Source organism: Schistocerca serialis, chromosome 3 (genome assembly GCF_023864345.2).
Source record: "Schistocerca serialis cubense isolate TAMUIC-IGC-003099 chromosome 3, iqSchSeri2.2, whole genome shotgun sequence".
Classification (NCBI taxonomy): domain Eukaryota; kingdom Metazoa; phylum Arthropoda; class Insecta; order Orthoptera; family Acrididae; genus Schistocerca; species Schistocerca serialis.
Window position 1 is genome coordinate 887,865,347 of NC_064640.1, and position 19,873 is coordinate 887,885,219.

General features: G+C 44.0%; 1 protein-coding gene and 1 pseudogene across 4 annotated transcripts in view; both read left to right on the forward strand.

Annotated features, from left to right (window-relative positions):
* LOC126471125 (transcription factor CP2) overlaps positions 1 to 19,873 on the forward strand; it is a 941,484-nt gene that overhangs the window by 342,816 nt on the left and 578,795 nt on the right. Inside the window, exon 1 of one of the 4 annotated variants that reach the window (XM_050099209.1) lies at positions 18,452 to 18,596. The exons of the other annotated variants lie outside the window; for them this stretch is intronic. The gene's annotated coding sequence lies outside the window, so the exon portion shown is untranslated. Of the gene's footprint in view, positions 1 to 18,451; positions 18,597 to 19,873 lie in introns of those variants that run through there. 4 annotated transcript variants of the gene reach the window in all.
* Positions 924 to 1,041, forward strand: LOC126471765 (5S ribosomal RNA; annotated as a pseudogene).

Consider the following 19,873-nt stretch of genomic DNA (forward strand, 5'->3'; position numbering starts at 1 on the left):
TTCAACTGTGGTATTCATGTAGAATGAAACTGGTCTTGGCTTAATAAATGCAGTTAATATAACAATTGACGTGGTTTCTTAACATTCATATTAATCAGCTGTGCAAGCACAAGATGATCAAATATTAACTACTTTCCAGTTGTTTGAGTCTGTTGAAAGGAAAACCCCCGCAGTCACTTTATTCTATGTGACAAATTATCAGCATACAGCAGAAGAAAGGAGCTAGGCCAAAAGATTTTATGAAACTGTAGCAATCACAGGGACTCTGAAGTATTTATTACGCGGAGCAAAGCCAAAGTTAAAGTAAAATTTGTTTTTCGTTTTAAGTATTTTGACGTTCGTAAAATTCAAGTGTGACCGGATGAAGATGACACGCTCTTGACCAGATTACGGGGTTTATTGCTTGCGCTTACGACAGCAAATGGCAGATGGCTTGTGTGGTACGAAAAGTTGAACGAGAAAAAAAAAGCCCTTTACTTATGCATCATTGTAGACCAACTCCTTCTTTTTCATAACCAAGAAAACCAGATAAGCTGACTGTTTCAAAAAATTTCGTATGTGTAAATTAAAACCCACAGCTGCCACTGAAAGAACATATAGACTATAAGATGAAAAGATACGAAAAGGCTCGCAGATTATTTTGAAAAAGAACGCGTTGGTATATCACTAACCTGTCATTATTGCTTGAGAGGAGTGGGTTATTCATTTAAAAAAAGACTTCAGCGTACAATCTTAGCAACTGGATCGCCATAACGTTTATCTCGTTGAAGATGAGTAGAAAGTTTCTCAGTGCAAGACATTTGATAGTAAGTTTCACCAGTGTTTAATTAATAGTATTAATGAATACGAATGTATTTGTAAAATAAAGGTACAGTTAAAGTAAGTTATTTATAGTCGTTATTGAGGATGTGTTGTTATGTTGTGCCAACGGCCTTGCCGCAGTGGTAACACCGGTTCCCAGCAGATCACCGAAGTTAAGCGCTGTCGGACTGGGCTACCACTTGGATGGGTGACCATCCGGTCTGCCGAGCGCTGTTTTCAAGCGACGTGCACTCAGCCCTTAAGAGGCAAACTGAGGAGCTACTTGATGGAGAAGTAGCGGCTCCGGTGTCGTAAACGAACATACAGCCGGGAGAGCGGTGTGCTGCACATGCCCCTCCATATCCGCATCCTGTGACGCCTGTGGGCTGAGGATGACACGGCGGCCGGTCGGTGCCGCTGGGCCTTCATGGCCTGTTCGGACGGAGTTTAGGGTGGTTGGTTGGTTTTGGGGAAGGAGACCAGACAGCGTAGTCATCGGTCTCATCGGATTAGGGAAGGATGGGGAAGGAAGTCGGCCGTGCCCTTTCAGAGGAACCATCCCGGCATTTGCCTGGAGTGATTTAGGGAAATCACGGAAAACCTAAATCAGGATGGCTGGACGCGGGATTGAACCGTCGTCCTCCCGAATGCGAGTCCAGTGTCTTACCACTGCGCCACCTCGCTCGGTGGACGGAGTTTAGTTTTAGTTGCTATGGTGTATGTTAAAGCCCTTCAACAGTTAACATTTTTGAAGCCAAAAAATAATACCAACCTTATTTGGTTTTTTTGACATTTATGCTTTCCATCACAACTTAGTAGTAAGTCCAAAGTGCTACAGCTACATACTGGATGCTGTGCTTACCAGTAAAATGAAATTTATTTTAATATATTCTAACTGGATCAGTTGCCACACATATTAACAAATGCTGTATGAATAACATATATTCTTTCTCAAAACAGAAATCAGATTTTGAAATTTTAAGAATTTAAAAAAATTTTCGTTTGGCAAAATTCAACATTTTTATGAATATGGTCAAGTTACTGCTTTTAAACCTTATAAGATACTGAATAAAGTGGTACAAATTTTAGGTCTGTAACTCACATAGTTTTGAGTTTCGTTTCAAAACATGACAGGAATAGCATAATTTTAGAAATTTTAAAAATTAACTCAAAAATTTTAATTTGGAATTTTTAATGCAAACAACTACTATCAATGTACGAAAAATTATCAATATCAGAGACGTTATGAACCAGACCACTGGTTAATTACACATTGCACTGTTTAAGTGGTGGTCTTGTAGAGCAGAGTGAATTGTCGATGTGGATACCATTTAAATATTGTCATATGAGAACGTTATTAACCGGGACTGATCTTTTAGGGATCAAAACGTTCGTAACATGTACAACATTGCCTGATCGCATCACATTTTTTTATGCTTTATTGGTTATTTGGTGACCTCATTCAGCCAACTAAATACACAACAGATCGGATAGAAACATATTAAAGTGATACATGACTGCAGTTACTTAATAGTTTGTAAAAAAAAAAAAAAAAAAAAAAAATTCTAATCAGGCGTCAATATTAAAGTCATCGCTTTATATTTCATGAATGTATCGTATATAGTTTCTTTTGCTGCGTATTTGGAAGATATATAACGTTCTGACATGGCTTAACGCGGTTGGCAAAACTGCTTTTCCACAGTGCCTCAGTGATATGTGATTTTTCAGAACTTTACCAATGAATGATATAGGATAACCTAGCTGTCACATGGGCATTAAATTGTAGGCAAACGTTACTGCTTTCCGCAGGAATCCAATGAAAATGTACGCTACTGGCCATTAAAATTGCTACACCAAGAAGAAATGCAGATAATAAACGGGTATTCATTGGACAAATATATTATACTAGAACTGACATGTGATCACATTTTCACGCGACTTGAGTGCATAGATCCTGCGAAATCAGTACCCAAAACAACCACCTTTGGCCGTAATAACAGCCTTGAATGCCTGGGCATTGAGTCACTTGGCTGGCGTGTACAGGTACAGCTGCCCATGCAGCGTCAACACGATACCACTGTTCATCAAGACTGGCGTATTGTGACGAGCCAGTTGCTCGGCCAACATTGACCAGACGTTTTCAATTGGTGAGAGATCTGGAGAATGTGCCGGCCAGGACATCAGTCGAACATTTTCTGTGTCCAGAAAGGCCCGTACTGGACCTGCAACATGCGGTCGTGCATTATTCTGCTGAAATGTAGGGTTTCGCAGGGATCGAATGAAGGGTAGAGCCACGCGTCGTAACAAATCTGAAATGTAATGTCCACTGTTCAAAGTGCCGTCAATGCTACAAGAGGTGACCGAGGCGTGTAACCAATGGGATCCCATACCACCACGCCGGGTGATACGCCAGTATGGCGATGACGAATACACGCTTCCAGTGTGCGTTCACCGCGATGTCGCCAAACCCGGATGCGACCATCATGATGCTGTAAACAGAACCTGAATTCATCCGAAGAAATGACGTTTTGCCATTCGTGCACCCAGGTTCGTCGTTGAGTACACCATCGCAGGCGCTCCTGTCTGTGATGCAGCGTCTAGGGTACCGATTCTGCTAACAGTCATTGGATTTCGACCAACGCGAGCAGCAATGTCGCGATACGATCCTGTCTGTGATGCAGCGTCTAGGGTACCGATTCTGCTAACAGTCATTGGATCTCGACCAACGCGAGCAGCAATGGCGCGATACGATAAACCGCAATCGCGATAGGCTACAATCCGACCTTTATCAAAGTCGGAAACGTGATGGTACGCATTTCTCCTCCTAACACGAGGCCTCAGAACAACGTTTCACCAGGCAACGCCGGTCAACTGCTGTTTGTGTATGAGAAATCGGTTGGAAACTTTCCTCATGTCAGCACTTTGTAGGAGTCGCCACCGGTGCCAACCTTGTGTGAATGCTCTGAAAAGCTAACCATTTGCATATCACAGCATCTTGTTCCTGTCGGTTAAATTTCGCGTCTGTAGCACGTGATCTTCGTGGTGTAGCAATTTTAATGGCCAGTAGTGTAATTCTACGTGATTATGTTTGATTTAGTAAGAACATGTCTTAAGCTTAAGTGTACACCGGGTCAAAAATATCGGTGTCCTAGTGTTGGAAAACGAGGTGATGGCCAGTTGATCGACCGAGATGTTACCTGGCTGACTCGGCGGGCAGACGCTGACCATCATCCGTCATTACCCGTTGCGATTGTTCCATTGTACAGCGCGCGTCCTTGCTGGCGCGTGCTGAGTCGACGTCGTATAATCTCGACCGCGTGTCGTTCGTTTCTAACGACACTGGCCGTGAAACCCTGTCCTGTACGGATAACCAGTGAGGAATCGCTGAGCTGGCAGCGCCGGACGCCGGGCGTGAGATGGGGATCAGCTTCCCATCCGGCCGCTCTGGTTTCTCCGAGTTCTTTCGACAAGGTGACGCCGATGAGTACCGCCTCCTACTCCAGGCGTGTCAATGTTCCGTCTGTAATGAGATGGATGTGGACAGACGACTTCTGCTTCCCTCTTGAAGCACATAGATATAAGTTTAACTGCCGACAAGACAGCTGGACGTAAACGTGTGAGTTTCTTTAGTAAGCAAAATGGACAAAAAATTAGATACCCCCTGAACACATCACGTTAATACCGTGTAACACCGACTCTGGTCTGGATAATGATCTTAACATGACGAGGAAGAAGGCGACAACTTTGTTCTGGTATGCCATATCCAGCTGAAGCCACCCAATTTTTTCTTGGTCTGCGCAGTGTACGACCAAGGCTATCAGCTTCGACAAATTCAGTGCCGTAGGGATCAGTCGCATCAGTGCGTAAAGCCCATATATTTATCAAAGAACTGACCCTTGAATCACTGTACTGTAGTGGGCTCAAGTTAGTGAAACAGTATACAAGGTGGTCCATTGATCGTGACCGGGCCGAATATATCACGAAATAAGCGTCAAACGAAAAAACTACAAAGAACGAAACTCCTCTAGCTTGAAGGGGGAAACCAGATGGCGCTGTGGTTGGCCCTCTAGATGGCGCTGCCATAGGTCAAACGGACATCAACTGCTTTTTTTTATAATAGGAATCCCCATTTTTTATTACATACTCGTGTAGTACGTAAATAAATATGAATGTTTTAGTTGGACCACTTTATTCGCTTTGTGATAGATGGCGCTGTAACAGTCACAAACATATGGCTCACAATTCTAGACGAACAGTTGGTAACAGGTATGTTTTTTAAATTAAAATACAGACCGTAGGTACGTTACAACATTTTATTTCGGTTGTTCCAATGTAATACATGTACCTTTGTGAACTTATCATTTCTGAGAACGCATGCTGTTACAACGTGATTACCTGTAAATACCACATTAATGCAATTCATGTAACGACATTCCTCTCAACAGCGAATAGTTCGCCTTCCGTAATGTTCGCACATGCATTGACAATGCGCTGACGCATGTTGTCAGGCGTTTCCTTCGACTTTCCCCCACAGAAAGAAATGCGGTGACGTCAGATCCGGTGAGCGTGCGGGCCATGGTATGGTGCTTCGACGACCAATCCACCTGTCATGAAATATGCTATTCAATACAGCTTCAACCGCAAAATATACGCAAGCTATGTGCCGGACATCCATCATGTTGGAAGTACATCGCCATTCTGTCATGCAGTGAAACATCTTGTAGTAACATCGGTAGAACATTACGTAGGAAATCAGCATACATTGCACCATTTAGATTGCCATCGATGAAATGGAGGCCAATTATCCTTCCTCCTATAATGCCGCACCATACATTAACCCGCCAAGGTCGCTGATGTTCCACTTGTCGCAGTCATCGTGGATTTTCCGTTGTCCAATAGTGCATATTATGCCGGTTTACGTTAACGCTGTTGGTGAATGACGCTTCGTCGCTAAATAGAACGCGTGCAAAAAATCTGTCATCGTCGCGTAATTTCTCTTGTGCCCAGTGGCAGAACTGTACACGACGTTCAGAGTCGTCGCTATGCAATTCCTGGTGCATAGAAATATGGTACAGGTGCAACAGATGTTGATGTAGCATTCTCAATACCGACGTTTTAAGATTCCCGTTTCTCGCGCAATTTGTCTGCTACTGATGTGCGGATTAGCCGCGGCAGCAGCAGCTAAAACACCTACTTGGGCATCATCATTTGTTGCAGGTCGTGGTTGACGTTTCACATGTGGCTGAATACTTCCTGTTTCCTTAAATAACGTAACTATCCGGCGAACGGTCCGGACACTTGGATGATGTCATCCAGGATACCGAGCAGCATACATAGCACACGCCCGTTGGGCATTTTGATCACAATAGCCATACACCAACACCATATCGACCTTTTCCGCAATTGGTAAACGATCTATTTTAACAGGGTAATGTATCACGAAGCAAATGCCGTCCGCACTGGCGGAATGTTACGTGATACCACGTACTTATACGTTTGTGACTATTACAGCGCCATCTGTCACAAAACGAAAAAAGTGGTCCAACTAAAACATTCATATTTCTTTACGTACTACACGAATATGTAATTAAAAAATGGGGCCTCCTATTTAAAAAAACGCAGTTGATATCCATTTGACCTATGGCAGCGACATCTAGCGGGCCAACCACAGCGCCATCTGGTTTCCCCCTTCAAGCTAGACGATTTTCGTTCTTGGTAGTTTTTCCGGTTGATGCTTGTTTCGTGAGGTATTTGGCCCGGTCACTACCAATGGATCACCCTGTACAGTATATTACTGAACCGGAACCCAGTACAGTTGCATGTTGCCTTTCTAATGGCTTCCAGTGGCAACGAAAATCTGACTTTCAGTATTTGCTGCAATTATTGGGCGAATTTAAAAATTTAAAATGCTGTCGTAATCTACTCATTAATGGGTATAACCTTACGTTAGAAGTTTTACATAATAAGAGAAGTATTACGGGTGTCTCCCACTGTCAGCTGTGTTTGGAGATTCGTGACTCCCCTCCCTGGCCAAGCTCCTCTATTCTTTCCCTTTTATTCTGTTTTCATAACTTTTTAGAATTGGTTAGTCTTCTTTTACAATACGCACTTCTACATTCTAGCAGTTGAACGCTTTTAAATAGGAGGTGGTCTTGCCTCTACTGCATCAGAGGTGGGATATTTCCTGCCTCTGCCGGCCGGAGTGGCCGAGCGGTTTTAGGCGCTACATTTGGGAAATGCACGACCGCTACGGTCGCAGGTTCGAATCCTGCCTCGGGCATGGATGTGTGTGATGTCCTTCGGTTAGTTAGGTTTAACTAGTTCTAAGTTCTATGGACTGATGACCTCAGAAGTTAAGTCCCATAGTGCTCAGAGCCTATTTCCTGCCTCTAGCATGGCCTTGGGGTTGCTCTCTTGCTGACGTCCCTCATTTTGTTTTTACCATTGACAACACGACTGCACTTGTACGTTTTTTAGCCTTTTACCTTTTATCTTTCTGAGATGTCAACCTGTCTGAATGGACCACATTGGAAACAAGGGACTGGTGACCTTGCTGTTTGGCCCCTTCAACCCCAACCAACCAACCATAGATTGGTTTGTATGATTACACAAATACAGGACAATCATCGGAAGCAGTCACAGCCACAAAATATACTGGTGTGCAAAACTTAAGGTAAAAGTAACTTTCGCATTATGTGTCGCTGCCAAGTAACAAAGCTTGATGAAAATTTGAGCAGACGTAGAAAGAACTGCTACGGTGTAGTGCAGAAGAAAGCAATTCGTAATGAGACGAACAGAAATGACATTTTTATTCAAAGATAATAATTACACTGAAGTCATCGGGATTTATGATAGTTCCCTGGGCATTACGAAAGGCGGCATGTGGTTCTTACTAGGCTGTGTGATGACCACGGGCGGCAGTGCGTGCTCTGCAATGTGCACCAATGCTGGCCACAAGGTTGGTAAAAAGTTTTTTGGGAGGGCGTTTCATTCCTCCACCAACGTGATTGACAACCACTGGATGGTCATTGGTGAATGTGGACGTGCTGCACTCCGTCTCCCCATCGCATCCCACACGTCATCTATGTGATTTAAGTCGGACTGACGGGGAAGACATCCATTCGGACATCCTCTCGTTCCACCATCTCCTCCACTTGCGCAGTTCTATGTCGTTGCGCGTTGTTATCCTGAAAAGACGCACATGGGGAAACAGTGCAGTGTAATACGAGGGGCGTTCAGTAAGTAAGCTCCGATCGGTTGCGAAATGGAAACGACTATGAAAATCCGATAAAGCTTTGCACAGATGTGTTGGGTAGTGTCTCTAGTATAACCCCAGTTAGCATCACGTCGCTCTTCTCATTTCTGAGCTCGCAGTGAGTGCGTAAAGATGTCTAGAAAATAGTGTCTGCCGCCAAGTACGAGGGCCTGGTGAGAAATTTCGCCTGAAGCTATGCAGCTAACATTACATAACTGTCGTGCTGTTTCGTCTTCACGACAATTCTCAGCCGCATTCTGCAGGGGCAATGAAGATGCTCCTGCATCGTTTTCAAATGGAAATGTTAGATTACCCACAATACAGTCCGCAATTGTCTCCCCCTGAGTTTCATCTCTGGTCACATGAACCGCTGTCTTTGAAGACAACATTTGGACACAGACAACGAGGTGTAGGCCAGCGTGGAGAATTGGCGGAAAGCACTGGCGGCTGCCTTCTATGATGAGGCTATTGAAAAGTTGGTACAACGCTATGACAAAAGTCTAAGTCAGAACGGCGACTCCGTAGAGAAGTAGCTGAAGGGTGTAGCTAATTGTTACAAGTAAAACATTTCTGATGTTCACTGTGGTTTCAATTTGGCAATCAATCGGAGCTTACTTTCTGAACAGGCCTCGTAATAATGTTGACCGCATGACTGCTTACAGCGGCTCCAACGCCTTGGCAAGCAGGTGATCTTTTGCTGGGTACCTGGCCACGTTGGGATACAGGGTAACCACGTGGCTGATAAAGCTTCCAAGGAAGCATGTTGGGATGGTGCTGTCCATCAATGTCCGATCCCGTTGCACGCCATTATCTCATTTTCTTACAGATGCATCATGCGTCAGTGGGAGACTGAATGGTTGCAGGTGTCGGACAACAAACTGCGGTCGCTCAAACCGACCACTAAAGCTTGGAGGACTTCGTGTCAGCCTCGCCGCTGGTAGGAGATTTTGCTTACCAAACTGCACATTGAGCATAGCCCTTTCACACATAGCTTCCTCTCCGGGGGGAGGATCCACCTTTCTGTGAAGTTTGTGGCGTGCAGCTTTCAATTCAGCTTATTGTGGCTTCGTGTGTTCTGTATACTGATAACAGGGCAGCCCTTGGTCTCGCTGGAGATCTGCCCACCGTCCTCGCAGATACCGATACAAGTGTTAACAGAGTGGTGAAATTTTGTGAACTATCAGGCCTCATCCCTAAACTGGTGGGGAAGGGCAGCAGACTTCAGTACGTTATAAACTGCTCTGCCTGTGGGGACAGCCTTCGTCCCCACCCATGAGATTTCATGTTGATTCTTCGTGAGGGCGCTGATGACCGTGATGTCGAGCGCCCCCTCAACCCAACTCATCATCATCACAATAAGGTTGACCGGCAGGCGAATGTACTGTGTTCAAAGATAAAGAGGTTTGTATGCCCATGCAACATTGTGCCTCCCCACACTATAACAACTGGACCACCACAAATACCAAGTTGGCAGTTTCCCTCAGTGCCTTACGAAACCTCATATGGCGAGAGGTGGAAGCACGCAATGCACCCAGGAACATTCTCAAACATGATCGTTTTTGTGGTCCAGGTATTATGTCGTGGGGAGGCATAATCTTGCATGGTTTGATTTTGCGCATTGGTTTCCATTTTTCGGCCGATCGGACATTACTTTCTGAATAGCCCTCGTAAATCTAACGTGTTGTCAACCCTGATAGATACCGACCATCGTTCTTACAGCGTACCCAACGTGAATGGAATAGGAATGGAGGGAAAAGATTGTGACAGAATATTTACCTCCGTCACAAACCGTACGGTGGCTTGTGTTCTACAAATATACATTTATTTCTGTACGGTTTATGATCTGCGACAATTAAGATCTAATCGTACCTAACGCAGGCAGAGAATCGCGTGACGCTGAAATCCGTATTGTCTTAGGATGAATCGCTGCTGAAAAGATCGGATGTGGGACAGTTTGGTAACCAGAACCGCGCTGTCATTCTGTGTCCCCGCAGGAATGGTTTAGAAACGAACGACGGAATTGTTTCGTGTGTGCTGATAATTGCCATATCACACAATACGTCCAATCAATCTTTTTCTTAAAAATATTCTAATTAGTTACAATGAGAAAGCGGAGGATTGCATTTCATGGCCAGGATAACAACAAGGAGACAAAAAGTTCGACTTCTTTGATACAAACCCAGATTTCAAGATTTAAGGAAGCTGAGAAAGATCTACAGGAGTTGGGTATTGTAGACAGGGATATAGAAAACAGAGACGAATTCGGAGAAAAGGTACAAAACGTCCCGAAGAACACACAAAAGAACCGAGGAGGGAACATACACAGAAGAAAGAAGTGAACACCTGAGACGTTTTGGGAATCCAAAAAAACGGAAAAGAGTATGATGTTATAAGTCGGCTGTTTCACGTGGCCCTGAAATGGCCAATTTGGAATTATAATAATAGTAATAATAATAATCTGATTAGATTTCACCCAAAAGTTAATGGAGATTAAGTATCACAGACTGAAAAGTTAGTAGCAGTGCTATAACTACGATTTAACTATCATATTATTAGTTCTACGTATTTAAAATTAGAAGTTTCGTGATAGATTAAAACTCTGTGCCGCATGGGAGCAACGACTCAGTTACCCGAGTACGCCTCTCGGGCTAGCTCGCAGCGACATGAGCCAGTACTGCACTCTTCTTTTTCCGAAATCCGCAAAGGTTCTCGTGCATACCTTAATGGACCGCTTTCCTTCGGAGAAACGATAGCAACAAAATAAAATATTTATGATGTGCACAAAAGATGCTAATGCCGTCAGCTTTAGCACCACGGTTTTATCTCAGCAGGATTTATTTCAGTAAGGAATTCCTAGTAATTCCTCTAATCTGTACATGAAAAAAAGAAGGGTTCCCGCAGTTTCCACAGTTCCTTTACCGAATATATGAGGATACCTTTCCTCAAGTTCATAAAATACATGAAGGGACAGATACGAGAAATTTCAGTGTAACAATTATTGATAGGACTTCGCGTGTGTGTACTGCAGTGATCTCTCTTACATTACATGACAACTTCCTTTTGGGTTGATGGTAGCAGAGAGGCGACAGTCCCATGGACCCAGCCTGAGTGCAGCGGTTACTTGGCAAAGCTAGCTTGGTAAACTGTTTGTCAAACGTCAACATCACGCGCGCCTGTAGTGGACACTCCCCTAAGAAGCAAATGAAGCACTCAACTACCCAGGCTGCTGGTAAGTAGCACTGTCACACGTCAGAGAACACGCAGTTTTTATATATATATATATATATATATATATATATATATATATATATATATATTAATCTATGTTTGTCAAGTGAGTGGAACGGAAAATCACATCAGCTTGCCTATGAAACATTGTTCCGAGATCGAAAGCCACGGTTCAAAATTTCACAAGCTTCTAAATAGGTTGTTGATTTAATTTCCCTGGCCGCGTGACTATACATGTTGCCGTGTGAGCAGAACAATACATAGGTACTATGGTATAGACAGTCTTTTACGTAAGATCGTAATCGGGTTAATCAGTAGATGGTCGTGCGGTAGCGTTCTCGCTTCCCACGCCCGCGTTCCCGGGTTCGATTCCCGGCGGGGTCAGGGATTTTCTCTGCCTCGCGATGACTGGGTGTTGCGTGATGTCCTTAGGTTAGTTAGGTTTAAGTAGTTCTAGAGGACTGATGACCATAGATGTTACGTCCCACAGTGCTCAGAGCCATTTGAACCATATAATCAGTAGAAGAATATATTTTACAACAAACTAAAAGATATACGTACATCATATATGAAGAAATAAAAATTCAATTACAATTAATAATACGTCGAATCACCCGAAGCGTCGATAATTTCTTGGCATCTCCGAGGCAATTTGGAAACCAAGTTATCCGCTGTTCACGTGGATGAGACCTCCGTATTGCGTTGACAGCTGTTTCAAAGTGGAGATCTGTTTTCCTTGCAGTTTATTTTTTATATAAGACCATATATTTTCAATAGTATTAGCGACAGGCGACCGCGAGGGCCAATGCAGTACCTGCACACCTTTCTCCTTTTTCCAGTCCCTGCAAAGCCTGCTGCGGTGCTTCGGATCATTGCCCTCCTGTAGTATCCAATCTTCATTTTTGTCGATTAACCAACGTTTGGTAGTCGACATTAAACATCTTTGATAAATCTGTGACATCTTCTGTGCATTTAAATTGTTGATAAACACGTGCAAATTGCCGAAAGCCAATTTTGAGAAACATCCCCAAATAGCTTTATAGACATTGTTCCTTCTATTGGGTTGTGAAAGAACTAAGGCGATATCTGTTACCATCTGTGTGTAATGGCAATCACGCTTGTACTTAACACACACAATGGTGTCTCTGAGCACTATGGGACTTAACAGCTGAGGTCAACAGTCCCCTAGAACTTAGAACTACTTAAACCAGACTAACCTAAGGACAGCACACACATCCATGCCCGAGGCAGGATTCGAACTTGCGACCGTAGCGGTTCCAGACTGTAGCGTCTAGAACCGCTCGGCCATCCCGGCCGGTTTTACTTAACAGACTGTATGTGAAACATAACTACATAAGAATTTACTGTGTTAAAATACACAAATTTCTAGCGGTGATGCTCATGTAACAACAAATTTTATATGTTTTTAAATGCTGAATGCAGTATGCAATAAAATGCTGACGAAGGTAAGTTCACTCAAAAAAGAAAACAATACTTGTATTAGTTCGCAGACTAATAGCGTATCTTTGAAATAGCCGTGGAGTCACTCTTGTTTGCTGAAACATGCGAAAATAAGATAGTGGGCTGAGCTGAATTCTGCCGTCATATCGTTACGTAATCATTTGCGAGACACTTAAAATGTGATACGCTTCCAGAAAACGCTCTCCGCTTTAATTTGCTCAAGGGAAAGAGATAAGATTCGGAATCTTTGCTATGTCAGAAAGGAGGCATTACTGTACAAGCAATAAATACAATACAGTAACTCTTTTCCAAATACAGGTAATCAACTTACTATGTAAGAAGTGTCACCAATTATTCCTCAACTACAGGCAACTGGGGCCATGCAAACGACAACTTAATGTCTTTATTTGTTCATCGTGAAATTACTGTAACAAGTAAGAAATACGCTGCACCTGAACAACGGTAAAGAATATAGCTTTCAAAATATGATCTGGTAATAAAATGAATATGATCTGGTAATAAGATGATTATGTTCGAATATTATCTATATATTTGCACTGTCTGTACAGCATTAAATTAATGGAATCTACAGCAGTATCGCTCAAAGTGTCTCGTAATGAAAGCAGATTGTGCCACGGTGTAAGTGATAGTCGTCCAGAAGACGTAAATCAACAGAGTGAATTTATCATGCAGTGTCGTCCACGGCCAATTCCGAGCATATCGATAATAGTAATAGCCTACGATGATCGTACACCCCATGAGTTTGGTAGGCAAACCCTCAGCCGTCCATGGTGCACACATATAACCCAACCCATTCTGTCGCCGTTTGTAGAAAGTCACTGAGATCTGTTCTCCAACAGGGCCCTTGTTTACATTTACTATGTTACTCCACCTGTTTTCCAATATGTTCACCAATTCCTATGGTCAACATGAACATCATACCTAACGGACTCCCCCACAAAAGAATATGTACAGGACATGATGGGACGGTGTTTGGTCCGATACAAAGTCCCTTGACCAATTGCGGCAACAAGTGAAAGTATCTCTGAGATCTACTTTCCTAGACGATAACCGACATATCTATGATCGCCTTCAAGTACAACTGCAGAACTGCATTTTAGCTAATGTAGGCTGTACAAAAAAAAATACCGGAAATGTTTCCCAAAACAATCTGTCCACAGTATTTATGAATACATGATTATGATCACACAGTGCACAACATATGTAACAAGCGAAAAAACTTCTTTAATGTGAATCCCTTACTTCAGTCACAGGTTCGTATTTCTTTTTGGACTACTCTACAGTTTAAGAAGATATCAGTGTATTATCAACATTAATCGTTGTGTACCCGTTCACAAATGTTTGAAGGAAGGCATGCGTGTCATGTAAAGTCGACACAGTCCAAAATAGTTTCTACATTTGGCCGTCATTTCTAGTCCTCCCAGAGAAGACTCTCGGCATCGGTAAAGAGATTTCACTCCCTAAAAGTATAAAAAGTAGAGATGGTAGTTTCGCATGAACTGGCTGAGGAAGTAAGATGATAAACGAGTCTTTCTTTTGTCGCAAGGAAGATACAGGGTGTCAATTCTTGAACTATATGAAATAAAATCGCCATAACTTCTGAACGGTTTGCGGTAGGACGTTCAAATTGCACGGTTGGCCGCGGGGCATCATGGGAATTAGTATGGTTTATTTTAGCGACAAAGCGCACCCTCATTTGGATGGGTTCGTCAGTAAGCAAAAGTGGCACATTTGGGGGACTGACAATCCGCAATTCGCGATCGAGAAGTGTCTTCACCCTCAACGGGTGCAATGTCCAGTCACGGAGTAATCTTTGCGATATCTCTTGACGGCACGGTGACTACCAAACGGTACGCGAAGATTTTGGGAAGATGATTTCAGCCCCATTATCCAAAGTGATCCTGATTTCAACAAGATGTGGTTCATGCAAGACGCAGCTCGAGCCGGTCGTTGTGACCGAGCGTGTTCTAGGCGCTTCAGTCCGGAACCAAGCTGCTGAGGTTCGAATCCTGCCTCGGGCATGGATATGTGTGATGTCCTTAGGTTAGTTAGGTTTAAATAGTTCTAAGTCTAGGGGACTGATGAACTCAGGTGTTAAGTCCACAGTGCTCAGAGCCATTTGAACGCAGCTCGACCCCATCGAAGCAGGAGAGTGTTTGGTGACCTGGAGGAGCAGTTTGGGGACCGCATTGTGACTCTGGGGTACCTACAGGCCACTGGCATGGGCCTGAATTCACCGCCATATTCTCTGTATATGAACACATGTGACTTCTTTTTTGTGGGCCTATATTAAAGACAAGGTGTACAGCAGTACTCCCAAAACCATTGCTGAGCTGAAAACAGTCATTCAGGAGATCATCGACATCAACGATGTTCGGACACTTCAGCGGGTCATGCAGAATTTTGCTAATCGTCTGCGTCTCATCATTGTCAATGATGGCAGGCACACCAAACATGTCATAACCTAAATCAGAATATCTGTGGTAAAAAATGTCGTGTGGCTAGGGCCTCCCGTCGGGTAGACCGTTCGCCTGGTGCAGGTCTTTCGCTGTGGTGACGTTTACATGTTGAATAAAGTGTGTGCGCACAGTAGTTTGTAACTAATTTACGTTTTTTTATACAGTTGAATAACTGTCACATTGTATCATCTATTGTTGAGGAAATATCTTTATGTTCAGTTGTTGGAAACAAATTGTCCGATTCCGGGAAGATGTGATGTAAATATATGTATAGTGCCAGTTTGCTGGAGAGTTTTTTTAATTACGTTACGCCTCAAATGTCATACAGATTAGATAACACGACCAGTGATGAAAAAATAGGTTAAAAATTAAGTCTGAGGGGGAGTCGCACCATCGCTTCATCCAAGTTTGTCTTTCGACGCTCGACCGCTAATCATATAACCACCATAAACTCTAACGTCCGACATCTACGCACAGATAGATCAGGTAAATAATAAACGATTAAAACTTTTCTTGCGATTTTGACGGATTCCAATGACTCGATCGTAGAGGTAGTCGGCCTTATCATCTGTTTATGAACGTAATACACTAAGGTAACATAAGTCATGTGATATCGATATGCACATGTAAAGATGGCGGTAGATCGCGTACACAAGGTATAAAAGGGCAATGCATTGGCGGAGCTGTCATTTGTACTCGGGTGATTCATGAAAAGATTTCCGACGTGATTGTGACCACACGACGGGAGTTAACACACTCTGAACGCCGAATGTTAGTTGGAGCTATACGCATGAGACATTCCATTTCGGAAATCGTTCAGGAATCCAATACTCCGAGATCCACTGTGTCAAGAGTGTGCCGAGAATACCAAATTTCAGGCATTGCCTCTCACCATGGACAATGCAGTGGCCGACGACCGAGAACAGCGGCGTTTGTGTAGAGCAGTCAATGCTGACAGACAAGCAACATTGCTTGAAATAAGCGCAGAAATCAGTGTAAGACGTACGACTAACAAATCCTTTAGGATGGGCTATGGCAGCAGATGACCGACGTGTCTTTGCTAACAGCACGACATCTTCTGCAGTGTCTCTCCTGGGTTATTGATCATATCGGTTGGACGCTAGATGGCTGGAAAACCGTGGCCTGGTCAGATGAGTCCCGATTTCAGTTGGCAAAAGCTGATGGTAGGGTTCGAGTGTGGCGCTTGCCCCACGAAGCCATGGACCCAAATTGTCAACAAGGTACTGTGCAAGCTGTGTTGGCTGTGTTTACACGGAATGGACTGGTTCCTCTGGTCCATTTCAACCGATCATTGATTGGAAATGGTTATGTTCGGCTACTTGGAGACTATTTGCAGCAATCTACATCTACAAAAAAATGGTTCAGATTTCTCTGAGCACTATGGGACTTAACATCTGTGGTCATCAGTCCCCTAGAACTTAGAACTACTTAAACCTAACTAACCTAAGAACGTCACACACACCCATGCCCGAGGCAGGAGTCGAACCTGCGAGCGTAGCGGTCACGCGGTTCCAGACTGTAGCGCCTAGAACCGCACGGCCACACCGGCCGGCTCTTCATCTACATTTATACTCCGCAAGCCACCCATCGGTGTGTGGCGGAGGGCACTTTACGTGTCACTGTCATTACCTCCCTTTCCTGTTCCAGTCGCGTATGGTTCGCGGGAAGAACGACTGCCGGAAAGCCTCCGTGCGCGCTCGAATCTCTGTAATTTTACATTCGTGATCTCCTCGGGAGCTGTAAGTAGGGGGAAGCAACGCACCCTCTCGAAACCTGGACAGCAAGCTACGCCGCGATGCAGAGCGCCTCTCTTGCAGAGTCTGCCACTTGAGTTTGCTAAACATCTCCGTAACACTATCACGCTTACCAAATAACCCTGTGACGAAACGCGTCGCTCTCCTTTGGATCTTCTCTATCTCCTCTGTCAACCCGACCTGGTACGGATCCCACACTGATGAGCAATACTCAAGTATAGGTCGAACGAGCGTTTTGTAAGCCACCTCCTTTGTTGACGGACTATATTTTGTAAGGACTCTCCCAATGAATGTCAACCTGGCATCCGCCTTACCAACAATTAATTTTATATGATCATTCCACTTCAGATCGTTCCGTACGCATACTCCCAGATATTTTACAGAAGTAAATTCTACCAGTGTTTGTTCCGGTATCATATAATCATACAATAAAGGATCCTTCTTTGTATGTATTCGCAATACATTACGTTTGTCTATGTTAAGGGTCAGTTGCCACTCCCTGCACCAAGTAAGTGCCTATCCGCTGCAGATCTTCCTGAATTTCGCTGCCGGCCGGTGTGGCCGTGCGGTTCTAGGCGCTTCAGTCTGGAACCGCGTGACCGCTACGGTCGCAGGTTCGAATCCTGCCTCGGGCATGGATGAGTGTGATGTCCTTAGGTTAGTTAGGTTTAAGTAGTTCTAAGTTCTAGGGGACTGATGACCGTAGATGTTAATTTCCATAGTGCTCAGAGCCATTTGAACCATTGTTTTGAATTTCGCTACAAGTCCATGGACTTCTTGTTTTCAAACAACGATGGAAGACCACAATTGTTCGCGATTGATTTGCACAACATTCTGGACAACTCGAGCGAATAATTTGGCCACCCAGATCGTCCTTCATGAATCTCATCGAACATTTATAGGTCATAATCGAGAGATCAGTTCGTGCACAAAATCCTGCACCGGCAACACTTTCGCAATTACAGACGGTTTAGAGGCAGCATGGCTCAAATTTTCTACTGGCGACTTGCAACGACTTCCTGAGTCCGTGCCACGTTGAGTTGCTGCACTAAGCCGGGCAAAATGAGGTCCGACACAATATTAGGAGGTATCCTGTGACGTGTATCACCTCAGTGTAGCTTGCAGTGTTATAAAAATTTTCAGGCTGCCGTGTCGGAAGGAAGCGGGATAACACACCCAGCTTTTGGGTCCGTGCCTCCCGCCAGGAGCGCGCTGTAGTTCAAGAACGACCGAATTGCGTGGAGCTAGTGATCCGCGCAGTGAAGCAATCTCTCGTTGAGCGACAAGTAAACAAGTTTATTAACAAGGCGCGCGACAGCTGCTGCAGCGCTGGCGCGCCCAGACGCGTTTCGGCAGCGTTCGCGCTAACGAGATAACTGCAATCTTGCTCGTCCGCCGCCTCACGTGTCCGTGGCCCTCGCAGTCTGCTCGCGGCTGTTCAGACAGGAGGTGCAAAGTCTGCCTCTGCTGGTGCGGGTGCGAGCGTTCCTGTCTTCCGTCTTCGTTCTCGGGACTCAGCCGCAGGAGAAGACAGCCACAACGCGTCTACGGAAAGGACTTTACCGCTGCTTTTCAACACGAATCTCTAACTTTTTGGTATGATCTTCCGCAGTGTTTACAGTATTGACGACGGCGAAATACTGAAGTCACGTGGTACCTTGTGTTTGTGTTTCTTAATTTTCTTTGCGACAGTGAAATGTTCATTATTGGTGGCAGAGTCAGTGACAGTGTGTTCTCACTTTTGGTGCTTTAGATAAGCACATTTTGTAGGGCGCTCTATTTTCAGTTCAGTGTTAGTTGTGCTTGTGGTGATTGTTTATTTGTTGCGTTCGTGATGATGTGGACTATAATACAGGTTTGTTTGGATGACAGTAATCTGTGTTAGAAGAAATTTATTTCTTGAACCCACGAACGATGTTGAGCATTTCTTGTTCATCTTCTTGTGGGTTACATTTTTTTTATTGTGTCATGGTCACACTTCGGTTGTACAACACTATCCATTAAAATATCGGCCGAGCGATTCTAGGTGCTACAGTCTGGAACCGCGCGACCGCTACGGTTGCAGGTTCGAATCCTGCCTCGGGCATGGATCTGTGTAACGTCCTTAGGTTAGTTAGGTTTAAGTAGTTCTAAGTTCTAGGGGACTGATGACCTCAGAAGTTAAGTCCCATAGTGCTCAGAGCCATTTGAATCTAGACATGCAACTGATTGTTGTTGTACTAACATAACTTGAATTTCACTATAGTTGCGCCTTTGCTTCCTGGTTCAAATGGCTCTGAGCACTATGGGACTCAACTGCTGAGGTCATTAGTCCCCTAGAACTTAGAACTAGTTAAACCTAACTAACCTAAGGACATCACACACATCCATGCACAGCTTTGCTTCCTCTGCAACAGACAAAATAATGAGTACTGGATTACAGGCAGCATATGGATGCCCTAGGGGCTGTAGTTTTGCTTGAGCAACATTATCGTAGTGTTCACTTTCATCCTATTCATAATGGCCTTCATGTGCTTGTGACGGAAACATGGGTAAATCTCTGATACACTTTAAAATTTGCTAGAGTTTCGAGAATTTACACGATGAATTTCCATCAGAGAAAAATTTATTCCCTATTTCGGAGACCAGGTACCATGAATCGAGATCAAGACCCCCCCCCCCCCCCCCCAAAAAAAAAGACTCTTCCACAACAACTTTACGTTTTCGTTGATAAATTCAGATTGATAATTTTTACAGTCGCCCATCTCTGATAACCGTAACGTATAGCAACTGGGGTTATGAACAGTAGATAACACGATACAAGAACGTATATTATCCTGTGAGGCTGGATGTTCACCTCAGTGTATCATCTCGGTGAACTTAAAATAATTAGT